This window comes from Primulina tabacum, chromosome 6, assembly GCF_025594145.1.
Source record: "Primulina tabacum isolate GXHZ01 chromosome 6, ASM2559414v2, whole genome shotgun sequence".
In the NCBI taxonomy this organism is placed as follows: Eukaryota; Viridiplantae; Streptophyta; class Magnoliopsida; order Lamiales; family Gesneriaceae; genus Primulina; species Primulina tabacum.
In genome coordinates, this window is record NC_134555.1 from 20,933,419 (window position 1) to 20,943,235 (window position 9,817).

Below are 9,817 nucleotides of genomic sequence, written 5' to 3' on the forward strand. Positions count from 1 at the left end.
TTTATAAAATTTTTTGTCTACTCAATTGTGTTTTTCTTCACACATTGAGAGACCTATTTATAAATTTCTTTGGAAATAATTTAAAAATAAATACATCATTACATACATAATCACAATAATTTTCAATATTTACAACTCTTATTTTCAACATTCAATTTTTTATTTTCAACATTCAACTTTCTTATTTTCAACAATATACACAGTCCTAAACTCAAAAAATAACCTTTTTATGGGTCCCATTAATCATCTCTACACATTATCCTGCAATTTTTATATACTCTATTTTAAAATCTTAACTTATATAATATGATAAATATATTTATTTTAAATAATTGTTAATTATATACAGTAATTTTATTAATAAATTTATCTAATTAAACAATAAACATATAATTTAATAACTAATATATAATTATTTTATGTATAAAATAATATAAATTGTAAGGTCCATAAATTTAATTCACGTAGCCTGAATATAATGCATACAATCTATGATTTTTATTTAATTATAGGTTTAATTATTTTTATGCATTTTATGCGTTATTCTTGCACGATAGAATTTATTTCATGAAATTTTATAGGCTCATGCATTATAGATTTTTACGTTGCATTTCGCGCTCGAACGAGGAACGGAGACCGGAAAAACTATCAGAAAAATTATTTTATTACATGATTACTTTTTATTAATTAAAAATAGATCTTTTAAAGGTATTTTTCAAGAAAAGGGGTTTGTTGGGTATTTTTACCCGTCAGAGCATATTTTTCATCAGTACGCAAATTTTATCGAATCGGGGGACTTTTTACGGGTTCGGCTAATATTTTCAGGAACTTACCTAAACTGTATATTTTTTTGAGGATATTTTTAGACCTAATGGGCCTAATTTTAAGCTTGTTGGGCTTAAAACCCTTTTTAAACTTTTAATTAGCAACTTAGGGTCCATTAGTTTATTTGATAATTATTTAAATAATACCTAATAACCCTAAACCTAATATTATTCACACCAGCAGCCGACACCCCTTCATTTCAGAGTTTTTCCCTCGGTTTTCAGTGCCTCCCCAGCTGCTAGTCTCGGCCACTTCATTTCCTTGCAAAAGAAATTTACCCGGCACTCGTTCTTCGATCTCCTCGAGTCTATAACATCAAGGCATGCCATGTACTTTTGTTTTTGCATCATACATGCTAAATATTTGCTGATATATGTGTTACATGCATAAAAAATTTCGATCGAGATGATGCAAGCCTTCGGCTTCGATTTTGGCATGATTATTGCATTGTTTTCATGCTTTCACTTGCAAGGGGCTGTGTGTTCGAGTTGTTAAGAGGCTGAAAAAGTTTATAATGTGTGGTCTTGGGGTTCGATCTGGTTGTTGTTGCTGTAGGTGGAAGAATCGAAGAGTGTTCTTGGTGGTGTGCCATGCGTGAGTGATGGATCGAGGTAGGGATGGTTCCGGTGGTGCAAGGACTGAACTGGGGCTCGGACAAGACCCTGGTGGGTCTGAGTCACGTCCCATGGTGGCCCAACCACCGCTGGAACCATCGGAGGTAGCGATCGCACGCATGGAGGAGAGGAGCTCGGTGAGGTGCTTTTGGGGTTCTAGCGATCGGGTTTGTAGTGTAGGCTGCATGGGGATGGGGCGATGGGTCCAGTGAATCAGAGGGGTCCTAGGGTGGTCAGGTAGAGATGGGTTAGAAGCTGGTCCCTTCGGTTTTGAGCTAGAGTCAAAATAATGGGGGTGCGGTGAGCTAGGGCTTTCGAGGAACACTAGTCTTCATTTTCCAGCAACGTGCAGGGCTGGTTTGAATGGTTTAATAGTCTAGTCTTGACGGTTTTAGGGCCTTCTAAGTGTTTACAAGATGTGGTAAAAATTTGGGAAAATTCTGGTTAAGTTTCGAGTCGATTCGGGTTAAAATCGGGACCTCGGTCCAAGTTTTAAAACGAATCGGTTAAGTCGGATATTGGGCTCGAGTTTATGTCTAAAAATTCCTTTAAATATGTTTTGGGATATTTTAAGGAGCTTGGTAAGCTTCGGGTCAATTTTAGAGGTCAGGGGTAAAATGGTAAATTTTGGGTTCATAGGGGACAAAATGGTCATTTTGCACCCGGGGTGAGATTTTGGTCCTAGCAGCACCATGAGCACATTTTGTCATGTTTTAAATGTTTATGTATCATGCTTACAATTTTTATGAAATTATGATAAATACGGTGCATGCTTGGTTTGAAAGAAAAAGTTACGTATATGCATGTTTTTTTTAAGTGGTGAATATGATGATGTTTTTGAAGGATGAGAATTAGTTGTGATTGACGATGTATATGTATACGATGACATGAGATATGATGAGCTGAGGCCAAGGCTCAGTGGATGGTAATGCCGTCGATGATGACCCCGCCGTCCGGTACCGTGGTTATACGTAGATGGATCCATCGATACAGCTGATCGATAGAGCTGATACGAAAGTCACAACTAATGATCTGAATTCAATTAAATGAAAATATATACGATGACATGAGATGACATGCTTTGACACGATATGATTTTACACGACACGTTTGTGTTATGCTTTTAAGTTAATGAAAAATATGTTGAGTATGATATTTTTCACTGCCGTTTGCCATGTATATGTACTTCTTATTCTTGGTACAGGTGTGTTGGGTTTTTAGACTCACTAGGCGTGTGTGATGCAGGTGAACCTGAAGATGAGGGAACTGGAGGTGCCGAACTCTGAGTAGGCAGACCTGGTACGGTGACACGACCTGAGTACCGCATGTTTCTCGCATTTTGATTATGATATTTGAGAGGAGATGAATATTTTCATACGTTGATGATTTTTCGACTTTTACTCGTTTATGTTTACGGTTGATCTTAGATGATTTTAGTTATTTTAAACTGCACTATTTTTATTGTCAAATAATTACGATTATTTTAAATGTCATTTTGAAAACGTGAGCTTTAAAAATATATATATTTTTTCGTACTTTAAAATGAGAGACGTTACATAAATAATTTCATATCTGGAAACGATTTATTATATTTTATTTTTTTCATTAATATATAATTATTATTATGTACAAAATTAAAACTTAAAGCATTATAAATATATAACAAAATAAAACACAACATAATTAAAATATTCTTAATTAATAATAAGGACCAGCATAATTAATCGTATCATACACCATTGACAAAGATAAACATAAATTAAAAAATATAAATCTGTAAAAGTGACAATACCCAAGATAAATTTTGAAAACATAAACATACGCAACAGACAAATGGAATGATACTAAATTTATTTGTCACTAATCGCATTTGTTCCATGCCGATGATGTGTTCAATTAAGTCGGCTCGAAGCTGGTGATGTGCTTTTCTGTAAGGCCCGAGAGTATATCATTTTAATTCGAGATTATTTAATTGACGAATTGATATGATCATGAAAGGACAAACTTCGAGGAAGACATGTGAAAGCATGGGATACGTGTGGAGGCCAGAAGACCTCGCGCACATGCTCGGAGATGACGCGAGCAGGTGTAATTCTAAGCGCCGAGACAGTAAGTCTCGCGCATATGCGCGAACATTGGACGGGCATATGCGCGAGAAGTGCTGTATGAAAAATGTGACACATGTCTTGCCATGCATATTAACATGTAAACACACCCTCCATCCACTTCAGAATTGAGCAGCAAGAACCGAGACCTCCATGCTTAGAAATCCTCAAGATTCTTCATATCTTAGAATTTTGATTGTGCAAGATTCGGTCATCCGATTTTCGATCCGAGTATAGTTCTGTGCTTCTCTCATCAAGAGCTTCGAAGGGATGTAAGTTTTATTACTTTCCTGCATGGTTCGAAAATTTGGTGTTGGAGAAATCATAATTTAATTGATATTATGTGTTCTTGAGATTATGGTAAGCATGTAATCGAAACCGGATAGAATAACGGACGGTATATGCAATTGTTATCATTTTTTCGGCCTAAGTTTGAATGGGGTTGTGGAGATTTTGGAATTGTAGTTTCTATTTGTTGATGGTTATGAGTGGTTGATATTCATCTATTGTTGTTTGAGTTGCCGGGTATCTCGATATTGCGCCGTTATGCCGTCGAAATGTAATTAGATTTAGACTGATCATACCATGTCTTGCTTGAGTTGTATGTTGATATTGTGCCTCTCGAAAATGTCATTCCAGATTTGGTAGTAAAGGCTTCGAACTCGAGAATTCAACTTCGAAACCGGTAGAAGAACGAACAAAGCAAGAGTGAGATTGGTTGCGTCAAACCAAAAACCGAGAAAAGAAAGGTATAAATCAATGTTAAACCGGGATAGATAACTCGAGTAAGACATGACTTGAGTTACCAAAACCACATACTAAATTGTTATTTCTTTGATGTGCTTGAAATTCTTGAGATTAATATGCTTAGTCTATTGAGTTATAGAAAAGCATATATTATGAGATAGATATCTTGGATGAGTCTAGTCACTGAACGTTTCGTTTATATCGATTCGCTTAGGAGAAAGATCGACTCCTATTGTAGACACTCGATATAGTGTGCCGAAGTCCGGGAATAAGGACGTACCACCATCTCGAATGGGAGAGTAGATGGGAGACTTGTTACGTTCTTATTCAAACCGGGATCCCTAGATAAGAGTCGAGTCAAAGATTAAGCGTTAAAGAATTTGATTTAAAGCTTTATATCGATTTATGTTTTCTTAGACTATGATACATGTTGTTTGACAAAGGTTTTATGCTTTTGTATATGCTTGTATGAAATGCATGTATACGTTGTTTATACTGAGAAATATATTTCTCACCAGAGTTATCCGGCTGTTGATGTGTTTGTATGTGTGCATGACAACAGGTGGGATAGGATCAGGGTCGAGAAGAACATGAAAGATCGAGATTAGAGTGGTGATCCGGGCTTAGATGTAGATGTAGAACCCGATAAATCAGACTACGTATAAGCCATGCATAATTACAATTATTTAAATTAAAAATGATTTCTTTTATATTTATGGAGTGTTTAGTTCATTTTAAAATTTGTTAAATCATGATCATTTTTTTAAATTCTAGAAGTTTAGTGTTATCTTTTTGGTTAAATACGCGAGGCCGGACTGGAGTTGAAGTATTGAGATAAAATTTAATAATAAGAAAATATTCCTAAATTTAATTTAAGTCAAAGAATAATTTATTTTAAGGTAAAAGAATGTTTAAGGATTTATTTAATTAATTGGAGTTAAGTAGTAAATAAGTTCTTTTATGTCCAATAATTTATTTTAAAGCCTAAATTAAAATGTGTAACCAATTGGGATAAATTAATCTAGGCCTATTCTATCTAAGAAATTGTAACTTAACATGTTAGTAATTTATTTTAAGACTTAGCCATGCAGTGCAAGAAAAATTACTATCCTAAATTAAATTATTAATTCATTAAAATACATAATAAATGTTTAAAACTTCAAAGAGTTTAAATTCATGAATTAAGCAATATTTTACCCCATTTTGATAGCAAATTTCGGCCACTCCCTTAAGCAATTTAATTATGTTTGGCAACTCTTCATTTTTGCCACCTTTCCTTATCCTTTCTTGATACGATAATCCCTTCATTTTTAATCACCAATAATTAATGATTTAAGCAATATTCTTGCCTTGTTTTTGATGAAGAATCTCGGCCATCACTCCCCCTTAATCGCCCCTCAATCCAATAATATCACACCCCATTCCATATTTCACTAGCAACTAGGATGGAATGATTTGATTTGCCATCCAACCTCCTCATTTAATTAGTAACCTTCCCCCTTCATTCCTTAACACTCTCCTCCGCCCTACCTTCGAATTTTAGAACAAAACCAGCAGCCAAAAATCGTGAACCATCAACAAGAAAACAAGAGAGAAATGAAAAGAAAACTTCGTCTCCACCGCGCCGTGTTCATCGTATCGGTTGTTTTATTCAAAACTGAAATTTCCAGGCATGCTTATATGTTTCTTTTCTCTTCAATCAAGTACTATAAATATTTTAAAACACTATATGTTCATGATTCATGAGGAAAAACCGAACTTTGGACAGCAACTTTTCAAAAAAAATCTGTGCAGTATTTTTGGCTTTCCCTTGTTGCTTCACGGTTTGGCTTGTTTTGTGATTTCAGGGATTGGCTCGGTTCCAGGCACTCAAGGCTGCATCTAGACATGTACTAGGGTGTGTTGGAGTCATGATGGTTCATTGGTTCAAGGCCATGCACTCAAGAATCAAGACTTGACAACAATTTTCCCATAGTTGCAAGTTGAGGCTCAATTTTTGGTGTTTGGGTTGTATAAGGTGTGTGTTCAAACCATAGCTGTCCTAGGGACTGTAGCCATGGTTAGAACCCTTCCTTATCATGTCTAGGACGTGACCAAGATGGCCTTTCAAGGCTTGGTTCATGGTCCCATCGAAATTTTAAACAAACAACACAAGTGCCCCTTTGGTTTTCAGTTTCTGATTTTGTGTGAGTGAAGCTTCGGCTTCTTGAGGTTTGGGTGGATCTTATTTGGCTTCTAGACCTTAGCCATGGTTCACACAATACCTCATGATATATAGATTGAGCCATGGTCGATCATATGACCACTGGAACGACACAAGACAGCAAGCGATCCACACCATCGCATAGTACAGAATTTTCTTTGGTGCTCTCGGTTTGAGCTTCGAGTTGTCCTAGGTGTTTGCTTGAGTTGTGGTTGGCCAAGTGCCCTTAGCCATGGTTCCAGCCACACCTTAGGATGTTGGTAAGAGACTTTGGTTGGTGGTTCAAGCCCCAATGGCCATTGGTTTCACAAACCACGCAAGGAAGCGCAACTGCTGCCATTGTGTTATGACAGCAACTTTGTCTTCGGTTCAGAGGTCATGTTCGAGTTCTTGGTTGGCTTTTAGCCTATGGCCTTGGACTGGACCATACCTCAATGAGTTAGGAAGGTCATGTTTTTGGCCGTTCGTGATTGGGTTAAGTTTAGAGGTCTTACGAGATTTTACGGTGCAATGTGCCAAAGTGACTCTCGAAAGAGCGTTTTACAATTTTGGCCTCCATTCACATTTTTCGTGTATTACAGCCCTAGGGATATATTTTTCAGTATTTTAGGTGTATTTTAATCATGGCTAAACGATGGTTCAATGTTGGTTCGGGTTGGTACGAAGCCATAGTTGAATACTAAGTTTGTTGGGCGTAGTTGCCTCGTTTTTTGTTCGGTTATGAAGTCTTTGTCAAGTCAAAATTATTTGCATGTTTCTCATATTAGAATTAGGTCGCGGCAAGCCTGGGAACGATCCAACTCACTCGATAAAAACATGGTTATAATTATATTACGTGCATAAAATATAAAATGTTTATTTTTTAGATATATGCGATATGTCTTGTGGCCACCTTACGCTTATGGGATTGCTTCACCCGGTGACTTACGACCGGTTTACGATTATATATGGGTACGGATATCCAGTCCAAGGGATGTGATGATCTCTACCGCCCAGTATACTGTGGTTTAGTCTGATCAGACGTGCATGTTATGTTATGGGCCACTTGCGTAGAAACATTATCTCTACAGAAAAATTACGATATGATATGTTATGACAGAGCTCAATCGAGCAAAGCTTTTATGTATGATTTTCAGATATGCACGTATTTATAATTACGCATGACATGATTTTCACCTTACGTTGTACGATACGATATTTTTACGTTACACGAAATTTTATGATATATTTACTTGTTATTCACGGTATATGCATGCTGAGTCTTTAGACTCACTAGACTTGATTGTTGTAGGTACTGATGAGGTCGAGGCCGAGGGCGGGGACCAGTGAGCTAGATTGGGTCAGCAGTAGTAAGAACTCGAGGACCTCATGTTTCAGTTTATGCACTATTTTATATTCAAACTCAGTTTTAATATGTTGAATGATTTTTAAGTGATTGTTTTGAACACAATATTTACTTCCGCTATTACTTTTAAGTTAAACCTATTTTATCAGATTATTTTATGGATGTTGCATGTTATTTATTTAAAGAGAAAATTTTTTAATAATTCCGCAAATTTACAAATATGAAATACGGGCCTCCACAGGAGAACTGGTTGTTCAACACTTGACATGTGGTTGATAAACCCTAGTTTGTTATGATTTTAATTTGAACAAGTTTTGTATCTTGATCATGTTGTAGATATTGAACTTGATCTTGTAAATTGAATAAGATGATATGGAGCATAACTTGTTGTAGTATTTTAGACACTTGTTTATGAGGTGCTCGATTAAAAAAAAATTCGAACTAGTTTATTTAATTGATCCATTTAATCCTAATGATGATTGAAGAAAATGAGTTAGCGTCCGGGTCCCCACATTTTCTGTCATGTAGATTGCTATAATTCTGAAAGTACTCTCAGAATTCTATGGTAGAGCCCATGAAAATTTGTGTCGGTGGAGGAGAGTCTTTATTTGACCAATTGACTGATTCATATCCCTCACTCTTAATAATCATGTTGTGCAAAATAATGTGTGTATACATGATATTCATCAGGTCATTCTTGTACCAAGATCCTGCACGACCTTTAACTATTGCTCAACGAGCTTGGAACACTCCAAATGCTTGCTCAACGAGCTTTGTTACAGAATCTTGTCTCTCCTTGAAATTTCCTCCTCTTAGGATCCTCAGGACATGTAAAGCTCTTGGCAAAAGTAGCCCATTCCGGGTAGATTCGGTATGTAAGATAATATCTTTTTTTATAAGATGTTTTGTTCACCGTGAAATGAACATTCCGAGCAATTCTTTCCAGGTATGCGTTGAATAACAGTGATTCGTTAAGAACATATGTATCAGTACGCGACCCAGATACACTACAAAAGCATGACATATCAACAAATTTGTAGATGCGAACGCTTCAAGAATTATTGTTGGAACGCTGCAATCACCTATATTATAGTGTCCTTTCATAAATACAGGATAATTCATCCACTATCAATGCACGTATTCAAGACTGTCCAACATTCTAGGAAATTCGTGTTTCTATTCATGCATTTAAAAGCACTCATTGAGGGTTCGTTCGATCCTGGGTGTGGGCAGTGCCCACTACCCATATGAATGGTTGAGATTCCACTTCATGGGAAAAAAAAATTAAAAAAAAAAATTTGGGCCAGAAAAAATTCCGGCCCTTGAATGTACCTCTGCAGGCACTGCAGGGTAGGATGGAATAATCCCTCATTGAGTGTCTACATCATCATTGGGTCTTCTCAAGCCCCAAACACATCAATTACACATTGAAATAAGTTTACCAAGCAGACCGGGGCATTTATTTCACCCATCCGTACGTAGTCATCCAAAGAGTCGATGGGTGCTGTATATGACAATTGACGAATAGAAGCTGTGTATTTCTAAAGTGGCGACAAACTTTGTCTTCCAACGGTCACTCCACTAAAAGTATTCTGATGATTCATAAAGGCATCGACTATGTGAAAAAATAACTCTCTGCGCATTTGAAATTGCCTCTGGAGTACTTCAGCTTGGAATGTAGAGTTTTGGAGAAATAATCTCTGACAAGGAGAGAATGCCCGTCTTCACGATCTCGATTCACATATTTTCTCGAGTTTCTAGATCGTTCATTCCTTCGGGTTGTTTGAATTCTCTGATCTTCCTCATCAAGCAGCGTAATCATCATTCGATCTACATCAACTTCCGCATTTTTCCACATCTCATTTCTCCAAAATTCATGAATGATATTTTTTGTAGCACAAAGTGATCTTCAGAAATTTTTATTAAAAGTGTTGAGAAGTTGGAAATATTGAATGAGGTAAATGAAGGTTTAATACCA